The sequence below is a fragment of the Lathyrus oleraceus genome, chromosome 2 (assembly GCF_024323335.1).
Source record: "Lathyrus oleraceus cultivar Zhongwan6 chromosome 2, CAAS_Psat_ZW6_1.0, whole genome shotgun sequence".
Lineage (NCBI taxonomy): Eukaryota > Viridiplantae > Streptophyta > Magnoliopsida > Fabales > Fabaceae > Lathyrus > Lathyrus oleraceus.
The window spans coordinates 287,214,259-287,228,285 of record NC_066580.1 but is presented as its reverse complement, the minus strand read 5'-3'; positions in this window follow the sequence as shown (position 1 = coordinate 287,228,285).

The following is a 14,027-nucleotide window of genomic DNA, read 5'->3' as shown; positions in this document are numbered from 1 at the left end:
ATTTGATAGATGTAATTCCTACTTTTTGTTCAGTTGGTATATCCTAACCGATGAAGGGTATCCTCCTTGACATTCCCATGCAAGTTAATCCTTGATATGTTCATCCTAACCGATGATGGATATTCTTCCCTGTTGAGTTTATCCTTGATATGTTCATCCTAATCGATGACAAATACTCTCATCTTTGGTCTTCTACCCAGTAACTGGTAGTTGTAAATCTTACTTCCTGCAGTTTTTCCCCAGCAAGGCTATTCTTACCCTGTAACCGGTAATGAATACTCCCTCCTGGTGGTTCCTAGTGAGTCATCCTTGATATGTTCATCCTAGCATATGACGGATGTCTTCTCTGTCAGATCTTTATTATCTCCTTACCCAGTAGTAGGTAGTAGATAATAGATTTTTGCCCCTCCTGTATTGAAGTTTATTTCTTCCCCAGTTGAGTTGAGTGCGTATTTCCTTAGTGAAATCTCTTTTCCTGCATGATTCGAGTACTTCAGTGTTATCCAAATCTACTCGCTTTCTGTCGCAACCTGAAAAATAGAATGCGAAAAAAAAACAACCGGCGAAAGAAAAAGACAGAAGAGTCGCCACCGTGCGTTATTCATCCCAAAGAATGGAAAGGAAACGCTCGAAGTAAACCTGAAAAAGGAAAGGACAAGACGGGGTCTCGCAACCAAATCTTGGGTTCGGGAGTCGGTTATGCGAAGGGAAGGTATTAGCACCCCTACGCATCCGTAGTACTCTACGGGATCCACTTTTGTAGTTCTTGTCTAAAGGGTGTGGGTTTATCTTGTGCTGTTTGCCAAAAAAAAGGGTTAAATGAAAATGACTCGCGCGGATGTCGCATCCACTGCATACGTATCTCATCTGAATATGAGAATCAGAGTCTTCGTAGCTCGGCTGACCTATGGGTTGGGGGGATGTGTGCTCGCTAAGACATCGTGTCTTATGCCTACGTATCTCATCTGGCCTGAGAATCAGAGCAAAACGTAGTTCGGCTAACTACGGGGTTATGGATTGGGTTTTTGGACGAACGACGTCACTACGCAATCTACCGGATGCTCGACCTTTGGAGACTTACTCGCCTGTAGTAGAAGGAGTAAACGTGTTGCTTTGGGTTTTAGGAGAAGAAAAATCAATGAAGGGTTAGGGTTTGGGATGCTCAAGGGCAAAAAGGCAGTCCTTGATGAAGGAACCGCGCTACCTGCAGGGATACGAACACAAAACACAAAACATGTATCTTGAGGTAAAATGCCACCAAGGGGCTCAAACGTTGCCTCCTATCGAGGTCTTCCAGCTAGGAAAGCAGTAAAATGCGGGAAAAATGTAAAAGTACCACGCGGATAAAGATCCGAAGTAACAACAATTAGAGGAATGGGAAACCCTGAGATCCTTCCAAGCTAATGCCATCAAAGAAAAGTGAGTCAGTACAGGTAATCAGAATGAACCTCCAGGGGTTATCCCACAAATAAAGTGGGAAACCACGCAAGTTATCCCTGCAAAAGTCATGTGATCCCTCACAAAAATTCAACAAAAGGGTTAGTGAAACAACATAAGCATTTTTTTCATGATCAACAGTATGGTTTCAAAAAACTCAAACCCTGTGGCATACATTTCAGAAATTAAACGGTTAAACATTCAAGGCATTGTTTATACGTTCATATACATATTAAACCCATGGGCAAAGGTAATGGGAATAATGGCAAACCTGATTGGAGAGCTTGATTGAAATTGAGTTGCACCCGTGAGGTTTACAAAACAATCTTCAGGGTTTATGTGAGGCAGAGGTGATTCTGTGTAGCTGAGTTCCCTTCGGGGTTTGGAGGCTGCTCTGAACTCCGTTAGGTCTTCTCTCACTATCTTTTTCCTCAGGGTTTTGTTCCAAGGAAACTTCAGAGTATTTTGCTTCTCTTCAAAATCCCCCTTTGTTCTGTGTTCTCTCAAGTGAAGCCTTGGTATTTATAGACTGAATTTCATGGTTTTGTGGGCTCAAATGAGAGAGACCCAAGTCCAAAAATTTTTATTATATTTTATTTATTTAATTATTTATTTAATTAATTAATTAATTAATAAAAAAATTTATTATTTTATTTATTTATTTGTTATTTTTATTTATTTTGTAAAAAAAAAAATTTTTTTCATTTTTTTTTTCGTTTTTTTTTTTTCGGATCTAATTCTGATTGACATGATGAAATGCAATATGAAATGCTAAATGAATGCATGAATGAGGAGGGCAAATTTTGGGGTGTTACAACTGCCCCTATTCAATCATCAGCTAACCCGAGTAGGATGAAAGCGAACAACTTATCAGACAAACGGGATGAGCTGTGATTGAATACCAAAGATAGACCGAAAATTTGCGCTCCGAGAACACCACAAAAACGCGGAAATACACTGCGCTGTTTATTTTTCTTCCGATCCTCTGGCTGGATCTGAATCAGTCTTCTGGCTTAATCTGGAGTTTCGATCCTCTGGTTGAATCTGGAGTTTCGATCCTCTGGCTGAACCTATACTCATATTAGTCCTCTGGTTGGATATTAATTTTGATCCTCGGGCTGGATACGATTTTGATCTTCTGGCTAGATCTTCTTCGATCTTCTGGCTAGATCTCCTTCGTTTCGATTCTCTGGCTGAATCTATTTCCTTTGATTCTCTGGCTGAATCTACTTCGATCTTCTGGCTAGATCTGAATTGTTTCGATTCTCTGGCTGAATCTATTTCGATCTTCTGGCTAGATCTGGATTGTTTTGATGATAAATTCCCATCATTAGGATCCCGCATCTGAGGCATGCGCTGGTTGACCTTCTTTTGAAATCTACACCCAACCTTCATATTAGATATGCAGCTTCGAGAATATTCCACTTTTGGGCTTCGTACATATTCTTCGGGCTAGAACATGTTGTAACGACTCCTCAATTAGACTTAGGCTTGCTGGGGAAATAAAGCTTGTAGGCGACTTCACTGGGGAATCTTCAAATTGAGCCTCAGGCTGACTCTTGGGAAAACGATTCTCAGGCTGAATCTTCAAAAATGACCCTCATGCTGGATCACGGGAAAACGATTCTCAGGATGAATCTTCAAAAAGTGACCCTCATGCTGGATCACGGGAAAACGATTCTCAGGCTGAATCTTCAAAGGCTGGATCACTCACGCTTGATCCTCTGGCTGGATCTCATGACCTTGGTTGTACAGTAATTCTTCAGTCTGCTTGGAAGAACCTGTTTATCGGCTTATGTGTATGCTTAATATGATATGCATGCGAATGCAAATGCTATGCATGGTGTAAAAGAAAAAAGAAATCTGCTAGGGGAAGCAAACTCCGGTAGGGAACAGATCGCTGTATCAATCCTTGAATGCTCTGTGGGGAATGATCCGTCTGCCGGGACCAATGAGCCACCAAAAATAAATTGGCTGCTTGAAAAGTTGACCTTGCGGGGGGAGTATCAACTATGGAAACTTTGTTCGGCGAGGCTCTGTGAGGAGAGTCTGTGGGGAAAACACTTCCTGGGGAAATGTCGTAGGAAACGACCTTTGCTGGGGATATGAACTTGCTAATCGTCCTCTAGCTGGGGATTAGAACAAATATGTTAGAAATAATCTGCTGGGGATAAGATGAACACTAGGAACACCACCCTCTTGTCCGTTGGGCATGCAACCACTCCGCTGTTGCTAGGAAGATACAGTCTGACACCGTCAACTCCGTTGGGGATATATAGTCTGGATACTGTCAACTCTACTGGGGATAGACAGTCTAGATACTGTCAACTCTGTTGGGAAACATGCTCTGTTGAGGAGAGACTTTGTCAACCGCTTGGGGATGAGGATTCATGACTTGGCATCCGGTTCCTGTGACCTGCAACCAAAAATACACGTATGCTTCGGGGAAATTACTCGGTTTGAATTCACCGTCCGGGATTAAGCACATTCAAAGCAATTTTAAATGTTTTCCTGTGCAAATCATCTGCAAAAGCCATCATTATGTTCATATGCAATATGTTTTATCAAAAATTCGGACATTTTTGCAAACAAACTGATAAATGAAAAATAAAGAGGCTCTTTAACTGAATTATTCGACTCTTACTGGGGAGAAAATTTGTGCCAGGAATAGGCGAGGGTATCAGGAAACTGATCCCTGAAAAGAGGTGATCGCTATAAAAAAAAAAAAAAAAGAACTATCCTAATGGCAATGTGGAAACGGGGTCCCACTGAGTTTCGACTCTGCTATGGTTCGTATGTCCTCAAGACGCTCTGCTCATCTTGCTTTCTGAAGTGGATGATTAGTCGATATTTAACCTTTGAAGATTGCCGGATTGAATGAAACGGTGATATAACACTGATGAACTCAGATCATAGTCATTCGCTTATTCCCTAACTTTTGCCTGGATCGCCCCCTTTTCGGGTTTTCAATCCACCGGGATACCCATTTTTGCCTGAGCCGCCCTTTTGGGTTTTCGACTCACCGGGTGTACTCTTTTTTTTTTTATATATCCCTAATTTTTTCCCGAACCTCTTTATTCTTTTTTTTTGGTTCGTCGGGATGCCCCTTTTTTTGCCTGGACTATTCTTTTTACTGTCCAGCGGGTCTATTTTATGCGAAGTATTTTTTAACCGCGTCTGAGTTAATAGGGGACGGGAATCCTTCGCCCTCCATGGTTGTTAGCGTCAAAGCTCCGCCATAGAAAATCCTTTTAACCACGTACGGACCCTCATAGTTCGGTGTCCATTTGCCCCTGTGATCTGTGTTGGGAGGAAGAAATCTTTTGAGTACCAATTCACCGACTTGATACCCCCGAGGGCGCACTTTCTGACCAAATGCTTTCTTCATTCGTCTCTGACCGAGATACGTCAATTCTGGGTACGTAGTTCCAGCATAGCACCATTTCCCTGTTGGTTTGATTAATGACCAAAGCTGAATCCCCGTATACATCCAGGGTTTTAATCTGTATATTGACGGCTTCCTCAAGTCTTAGGATACAAGCTTCGTATTTGGCTTCATTGTTAGTGCAGGGAAAAGTTATTTTGGCACCAAATGGCATATGAACCCCCTTCCGGTGTGATCAATACTACACCAACTCCGCGACCATTGACGTGGACCGCCCCATCAAACATCATAACCCATTTGGATTCAGGGTCAGGCCCCTCCTCCGGGAGTGGTTCCTCTCAATCTTTCGATTTGAGAAACATGATGTCCTCATCAGGAAAGTCAAACCTCATAGGTTGGTAATCATCAATCGGTTGCTCTGCAAGATAGTCTGACAAGACACTTCCCTTGATGGCTTTTTGTGAAGTGTATTGGATGTCATACTCTGTCAGTATCATTTGTCACCTAGTAACCTTTCCGGTAAGTGATGGCTTTTCAAAAATATACTTGACTGGATCCATTTTTGATATCAATAGAGTCGTGTGAGTCAACATATACAGTCTTAGTCGGCGAGCAGCCCATGCCAAAGCGCAACAAGTTTTCTCGAGCAATGAGTATCTTTGTTCATAGTCGGTAAACTTTTGCTAAGGTAGTATATTGCATGCTCTTTTCGACCTGACTCGTCATGTTGACCGAGCACACAACCCATTGACCTTTCTAACACAGTCAAGTACATGATCAACGGTCTTTCCTCTCGGCCTGTAGACTGGCCCCGATCTTGATCTCTTTCTTGTCGTCTTCGGTACCAACGTTGATGGTCTCAACCACCTCCTGATAAGGTGTAATAGCTCGGTCCTCCTATTTCAACAATCTGGCTAACCCTTCAGGCAATTCACAAACTTCCTCAGCCCCTTCTTCGGCTTGATAGATAGGATTGTCGAAGTCATACTTGGCCATAGCAGTGTCGTTAGCAGTGAGATCCGGGTGGTCGACTCTGCATGATGGAGGATCATGCTTTACCTTAGAATGAGAGATTTTTTTTTTGAAAGAAAGGAAAAACGAAAAAAGAAACATTGCCATTTTTTTTGTAAAAAGTAAAAAAACTGAAAGAAAGAGAACACAAAATTGTTTGCAAAAGCCGTCCTTTATTGATGATAAAAATAATTGCGAAACGTAACTAAATGGATGGCCCTACAAATGAGCCGTTACACCTTGGGCAAAGTGTAAGACTTTATTATGCATGTAATAAAGGAAAACAATAAAAATCACTCTTTCAGCAGAGTAACCCGGACGGTTTTTTCAGACGACCAATTGTCGAGCTTTTCTCCTGGGACACACGGGCGAATCCAGCTATCTAAGTCACAGTCGTTGTCAGCCTTGTCTTCATCTGCAGCATTGACGGTGTGGGGAGAAACCAAACCCCCGCTGGAGAGAGTACCGGTTTCATTCTTCTGAGATCCTGGAGCATACCCCAATCCAAACTTGTCTTCTTTGATGACTGGCTCCACAAATTTTCCCCAGCCTTGGGCATTACCAGCTTCAACCACTTCGACAGCATTAATCCCCTGCCCGCCGTGAGCCGGCATCGGGTTCTGGATAACATTAGGCACCGGAGCAAAATTGATAGCCTGAGCATCTCTCAGATCTTGTACCTTTAACTGGAGAGCCTTGCAATTATCTGTAGTATGGCCAGGTGCGTTGGAGTGAAAAGCACATCTGGCGTTGACATCATAACCTCTAGGAAAATTATTGGGATCGATTGGTGGGGCCAGAGTTCTCAACGTAACCAGATTCATGTCAATCAGCCTGGGAAGTAATACTGAATAAGGCATTGGGATTGGCTCGATGACCCGGTCCGTTTGCCTTGGACGTTGTTGATAGTGTCTCTGCTGACCCAGATTACCTCCTTGATTGTTGTACCTGGGTTGTTGTTGCGGATGATATTGCGGTTGAGGAACAGGTGTTGGAATAGTGACTGCGGCCACTTGATCTTGGTAATAATTAGGGTGTCCTCTACCCCTGCCTGTGCCGACATACACAACGCTTGCCTCGCCTTCTTTTCTTCGCTGACCGTTACCATCAAACGGTCTCTTGGGACCTGATGAGTTGGAAGCACTATTGTCTTGAATTCGGCCCATCTTCAACAGACTCTCGATTCTTTCTCCAGCAATTACTATCTCTGCAAAGCTGATTGACGGGCAAGCAGCCAATCTCTCAATATAATTGCCTTGAAGAATGTTCATGAACATGTCCGCCATCTCCCTTTCAGACATAGGGGGTTGGACGGACGGAGCAATCTGTCTCCAACGCTGAGCATACTCTCTAAAGGTTTCCTTGGCAGTCTGAGACATACCTTGCAACAAGGTCCGATTTGGAGCCATGTCCAAGTTGTATTGATATTGCTTGATAAAAGCCTCTGCCAAGTCTTTCCAGCTCTTGATGGTAGTACGAGACAAATGAGAATACCATTCACGAGAAGCTCCAGTTAGACTGTCTTCAAAATAGTACATCCACAGCTTTTCATCTTTCGTGTGAGCTCCCAACCTTCCCAAATAAGATTGGAGATGAGTGCGTGGGCAAGAAGCCCCGTTGTATTTCTCAAAAGTAGGGGGTTTGAACTTGTGAGGAATCCTTACTCCCTGAACCAGACCAAGATTTGTGACATCAAAACCTAAGGAATTTTGAGACTCCAAAGATTTGAGCTTCTCAGCCAGCTCATCCATACGGCGAGTGGTCTCGAGGGCCTCGTCGTGCAAAGAAAATTGATCACACTGATAATCTTCAGTAACGGGGTGCCCGTTAATCCGAATTCCTTGATTCACATTGTACCTTTCGCCAATATCATTTCCAACATTCCCTGTGTTGCCAACATTACCCGGGTTTCCATCAGCATTTGCGTTACCCGCGTTACCAGTGTTCACAGGGTTATCAGCGTTCCCAGGGTTACCAGGGTTCCAAGGGTTACCAGGGTTCCCAGGGTTACCAGGGTTCCCCTCAGCACTTGGTATTTCCACCTCTGGATCGGGCCTCGGTTGCTCAACCAATTCCCTTAGCTTTTCCTGACCTGCTACCATACCAATCATCAATTTCATTAACTGATCCATCCTTTCACGCATATCAGCCAACTCTTTCTGTACTTGGTCCATCGCTAGTCGTGGACGGTTTTCCTTTGTCGGGTATCTGTGAACTTGCTTGGGACCGATAACTGCCTGATACAGGGAACAAACATTAGACACTGCGGTGACACCTGCAAAACAGACAAGGGTTAATATGCATGGTATGCGATGCACTGCTTGTTCAGTTTTAAGGCACCCCCGTTTTGAAAGGGAATACCCTGCAAATGAATAAGCATGAGATGTTGGATGCAAATATGCAGATGATGTTATGCAATGCAAAGGCATGTCAATCAGAATTGATGGACCCGCTTGAACATCTGTCGGGTTGCACTGTCTGGAGAGAAATTAAGAGCACACCAAACAAAGGTCATGGGATGGATCATGTTATCCTTAATATCAACCACCCATTTTGGTGGATTATGGTTTACATCTTATCAACACCCGAGTTCCATTGATATTAAGGATACCTGATCGGATTAACCATGAATCAAGGGTTTGTTGCAAGTCACGAGCATGGAGTTTAGGTTAAGAACCACCCAAAAGGAGTGTACTAAGGTTTAAACCTGCCAAACATGTTCTACAAAAGGTTCCCATAGTCATAATCCCATCTTTCGGATATTATCAGAGGAACGACTACTCGTATTCCAACAATATTCTCAAGAGAGACTCTTATGAGTGTAGTATCGCGTAACAATCGTATCAAATCTTACACTTGAACGACTTTCGCACTACGTCCTACGAATAGGCCAAGATGGGTTTGGTAAACTAAGGTCCTCGGCTTCTAAGGTCTATATTGGAACAAGTAATGTCTAACCACAACTTACTTATGTGACATTATTGATCTCAACATGACCTCCACCAAGTGAATGGGCTTGCAAGTCAACTCGCTAAGGAATAACTCCACACAAGTCGACAGGACTATGCCATTCTCCTATCCTAAGTGCACTCGAGTTCGGGTATAGAACTCATCTCACAAAGATCACCAAGCAGCCAACCAACAGAAACAACAATGATATATACATAATGCAATAAGGTAAAGCAGGTAAATAAATAACTGCACAAAAGCATGAACACCCAATAAACAAACAAACTACAAAAGCTAGGAGGGACTCGCTTAGGGAAGATGGACCAGCAAGAGGTCAACTTCTATATGTCCCCAGCAGAGTCGCCAGCTGTCGCAACCTGAAAAATGGAATGCGAAAAAAAAACAACCGGCGAAAGAAAAAGACAGAAGAGTCGCCACCGTGCGTTATTCATCCCAAAGGAGGGAAAGGAAACGCTCGAAGTAAACCTGAAAAAGGAAAGGACAAGACGGGGTCTCGCAACCAAATCTTGGGTTCGGGAGTCGGTTATGCGAAGGGAAGGTATTAGCACCCCTACGCATCCGTAGTACTCTACGGGATCCACTTTTGTAGTTCTTGTCTAAAGGGTGTGGGTTTATCTTGTGTTGTTTGCCAAAAAAAAGGGTTAAATGAAAATGACTCGCGCGGATGTCGCATCCACTGCATACGTATCTCATCTGAATATGAGAATCAGAGTCTTCGTAGCTCGGCTGACCTATGGGTTGGGGGGATGTGTGCTCGCTAAGACATCGCGTCTTATGCCTACGTATCTCATCTGGCCTGAGAATCAGAGCAAAACATAGTTCGGCTAACTACGGGGTTATGGATTGGGTTTTTGGACGAACGACGTCACTACGCAATCTACCGGATGCTCGACCTTTGGAGACTTACTCGCCTGTAGTAGAAGGAGTAAACGCGTTGCTTTGGGTTTTAGGAGAAGAAAAATCAATGAAGGGTTAGGGTTTGGGATGCTCAAGGGCAAAAAGGCAGTCCTTGATGAAGGAACCGCGCTACCTGCAGGGATACGAACACAAAACACAAAACATATATCTTGAGGTAAAATGCCACCAAGGGGCTCAAACGTTGCCTCCTATCGAGGTCTTCCAGCTAGGAAAGCAGTAAAATGCGGGAAAAATGTAAAAGTACCACGCGGATAAAGATCCGAAGTAACAACAATTAGAGGAATGGGAAACCCTGAGATCCTTCCAAGCTAATGTCATCAAAGAAAAGTGAGTCAGTACAGGTAATCAGAATGAACCTCCAGGGGTTATCCCACAAATAAAGTGGGAAACCACGCAAGTTATCCCTGTAAAAGTCATGTGAGCCCTCACAAAAATTCAACAAAAGGGTTAGTGAAACACCATAAGCATTTTTTTCATGATCAACAGTATGGTTTCAAAAAACTCAAACCCTGTGGCATACATTTCAGAAATTAAACGGTTAAACATTCAAGGCATTGTTTATACGTTCATATACATATTAAACCCATGGGCAAAGGTAATGGGAATAATGGCAAACCTGATTGGAGAGCTTGATTGAAATTGAGTTGCACCCGTGACGTTTACAAAATAATCTTCAGGGTTTATGTGAGGCAGAGGTGATTCTATGTAGCTGAGATCCCTTCGAGGTTTGGAGGCTGCTCTGAACTCCGTTAGGTCTTCTCTCACTATCTTTTTCCTCAGGGTTTTGTTCCAAGGAAACTTCAGAGTATTTTGCTTCTCTTCAAAATCCCCCTTTGTTCTGTGTTCTCTCAAGTGAAGCCTTGGTATTTATAGACTGAATTTCATCGTTTTGTGGGCTCAAATGAGAGAGACCCAAGTCCAAAAAAATTTATTATATTTTATTTATTTAATTATTTATTTATTTAATTAATTAATTAATTAATTAAAAAATTTATTATTTTATTTATTTATTTATTATTTTTATTTATTTTGTAAATTTTTTTTTATTTTTTCATTTTTTTTTTCATTTTTTTTTTTCGTTTTTTTTTCGTTTTTTTTTTCGGATCTAATTCTGATTGACATGATGAAATGCAATATGAAATGCTAAATGAATGCATGAATGAGGAGGGCAAATTTTGGGGTGTTACACTTTCCCTGCAGATGTTTTGTTTCCCCGGATGAGTCTTTCCATTTTGTATGGAATTCCTCTAGTCCCCCAGCAGTTTTAAGTCGTATCCTGGCCTACGCATAACCTAATTTATTCCCCCCTAGAGTCTCTGTCTCCCCAATGAGTTTTCCTCATGGAATGCATTATACTCCGGCAGACTTTCGGTCTCTCTGATTTCTTTTCCTCTATGGCAATATTTCCCCATAGAGCATTAACTTTTACATTCATATCATATGCATCATGAGGTCTCTTAGGGACCAAAATTTGTTTCTATATGTTGTTATTTAATCCCATTCTACTTAGTCGAGTCGAAGATTTTAACCTTCACCTCCTCAATTAGAATGTCCTTAAATAGGGGAAGCTGTAAGACCCCAATTTTGACCCTAAGATCCCTCATGCAATTTCATCATAAGCATTAGCATTGGGATCATACCTTGGCATCCTCCTTACCCCTCTCTCATTGGGTTTGTTTTGGGAGAGATCACCAAGCACCATGTGATTGTATCATACTTGTACAATATCATTTTACTAACCAAAATACCAAAAATATGTCTTTGCATTTGCCTAACTCTTTTGTAGGTAGGGCATGATCACATTGATTTATCAAGTTCATATCTAGGGTTTGAGGCCCTCATGACAAAGAGCATAACCATTAATTTGATACAAGAATGGTTATAATCATCATATATGAGTCCCAATGATCCCTACATGTTATATTGATCAAGTTTTCTTCAAGAGTTTGGAGGTGATTTGCCTTGGAAATCCTAGTTTGACTAGGTATCTTGAGTAACTTCTCCAACAAGCCATCTCACCAATTGATCAAATTTCTCAAGGTATACTTCAAAATTCATCATCTTATGCATATATGATTTACCATAAGCCAATAAAGTCAATAGAATTGAAGGTTAACCAGTTGGTTGATGGTGGTTGGCCAGATGAATTCATCTGATCAAAACTGGGTCTTCCTAGACCCTATCTCCCACAACTTTCCCATATAAAAATGATTCCAAGAACAAAGTTACTCTAAATGACATTGCAAACAACTTTCATGTTTAGACCTAGAGCTAGTTTTGCCTGGAAAGTCACTTTCTATGTTGAAACATTATAGGTCATTTTGTCTAAACCCTAATTTGAAAGTCAAATTCCCAAGGCCATAACTTGCTCAATTTTTATGAGATGAAAGATTTCCAAGTTTCACAATCACATTTAAGATGTCTAATTCAACTTTTATGTTTGGAGTGAGAGCTAATTCAACTTTTATGAGCATGTGATATAAGGATACATTATAGGTCATTTTTTACCTATACCATTGAACAAGTGATTTTTCCAAACTTCAAAAATGCATAACTCTATCATTCTAAATCCAAATGACCTGAAATTGGTTACAATTTTTAAGGCCTTTGAAAGAGCTACAAATTTGATGAAGACACTTTTCTCATTTGAAACTCACATAAAAAGTTAAGCAAGATGGAATATTGAGATATATGGCTTGACACTTAGAAACATTTTCAACATGTTGAAATTTCCAAACATCCACCTTCAAATTCACCATGGTCCAAGCTCCAAATTGTAAAGTGTTCAACATCAAACTTGTTCCCTTTGATCCAAGCTTTCCAAAGAACCCAAGTTCATGCGTTTTGGATGAAGTTTTCTAGGGATGCGCATGGCTTTAACAGAGTTGCACCATTGGAGGAAATCAAATGTCCAAAAGTCCATTTCACATTGCCTTGCCAATCAAGCATCATTTGAACTTCAGTACAATTGCAATTGGATCAAAATGGATTGCTTCATGGGCCTGTACACGCCCATGCAAGCTTGTGCATCACATTGCCAAATTTAGCAAATTTTCAAGTGTGCAATTATCAATCCCAATTGCTATAAATACAGGCCCTTGGAGCTCAATTCAAAGACACCTTATGCGCCAACTTTTCCCCCTAATTAAAACCCTCCCATTCTAAAGGAAAACCTGATAATTTTCAATCTGAAAATTGAGTTTGAATCTCATATGTTGAAGATTCAGGAACTCCAGGATCCAAAGCCTTGCATCATTGCTAACCACTCCCTACAAGCTTCTCAAGTGTGATCAGATCGTGTTTGAAGAAAGTAACCTCAAGTTCTGCACAACATTGCAGGTAATTTTCAGAAAACTTCATATTTTCAATTCTCACTCAATTCTCATCAATTCTCTTGGATCTTTGGTTGTCTAAAGTCCTACCAATGTAGGCAAGGAGATTGAGTTGCTTAGAGGTCAAATCGAAGCAACTCAGTTGACACACCTCAAAATTCAACTCCTCATATCTTTCTATATATGTGAAGTTAGTTAAAATTGAGGTCAGATTCGTGCTCTACACCATTTTTTCATTCAGATCATATCCTCCTTTTTTATTTTGGTGATGGTTGAGGGTGGACCAGTCCGGTGAGCTCCACCGGAGAAAAAGACCGGAGTTACAGCTCCGGCAGTGCGTTGGCACGTCTCCCAGCCACAGGATCCATTCAATATGTTTTAATCTTAGGCGTTGGTTTTGATTACCATACGTGTGGCGCACTGACTAGGTTCCATCATGGAATGCGCGTTTGTGTCTACTTGATCATCCACCTCAATTAATGAGGGAGATCAAGTAGCCCACGTTTTTTTTATTTTCTGATTTTAAATTTTATTCCTTTGATTTTCATTAATTCATATTACTTTTAATATTGATCCAAAAAATATGAGAGGTTCCCCAAAAAATTTCAAATAATTTCGTCTTTCATATTCTGAATTAAAATTATTTTTTGGATCATTATTAATATTTTTCATGATTTAATTGATTTTGTGAATATTTTTAATTGTTTAAAAATACTTTTAAGTCTTTAAAAATTCTGAAAATTTTTCTCCAAGGTCCTTTGACCTTGTTTGACCTATGATAAATCTCATGGCCATTTCTTTGGTGTTTTGATGAGGTTTTAGGAATTTGGCACACCATATTTAATTTAAATGCATTATTTTAGTATTTTTAATTTGAATAAATGCCAAATAATTGTGTTGACCTATTGTGATGATTTGTGTAAGTTTGACTCATGTTGTTGGGCCTTGGTCAAGGTTGATTTAACTTTGTTAAG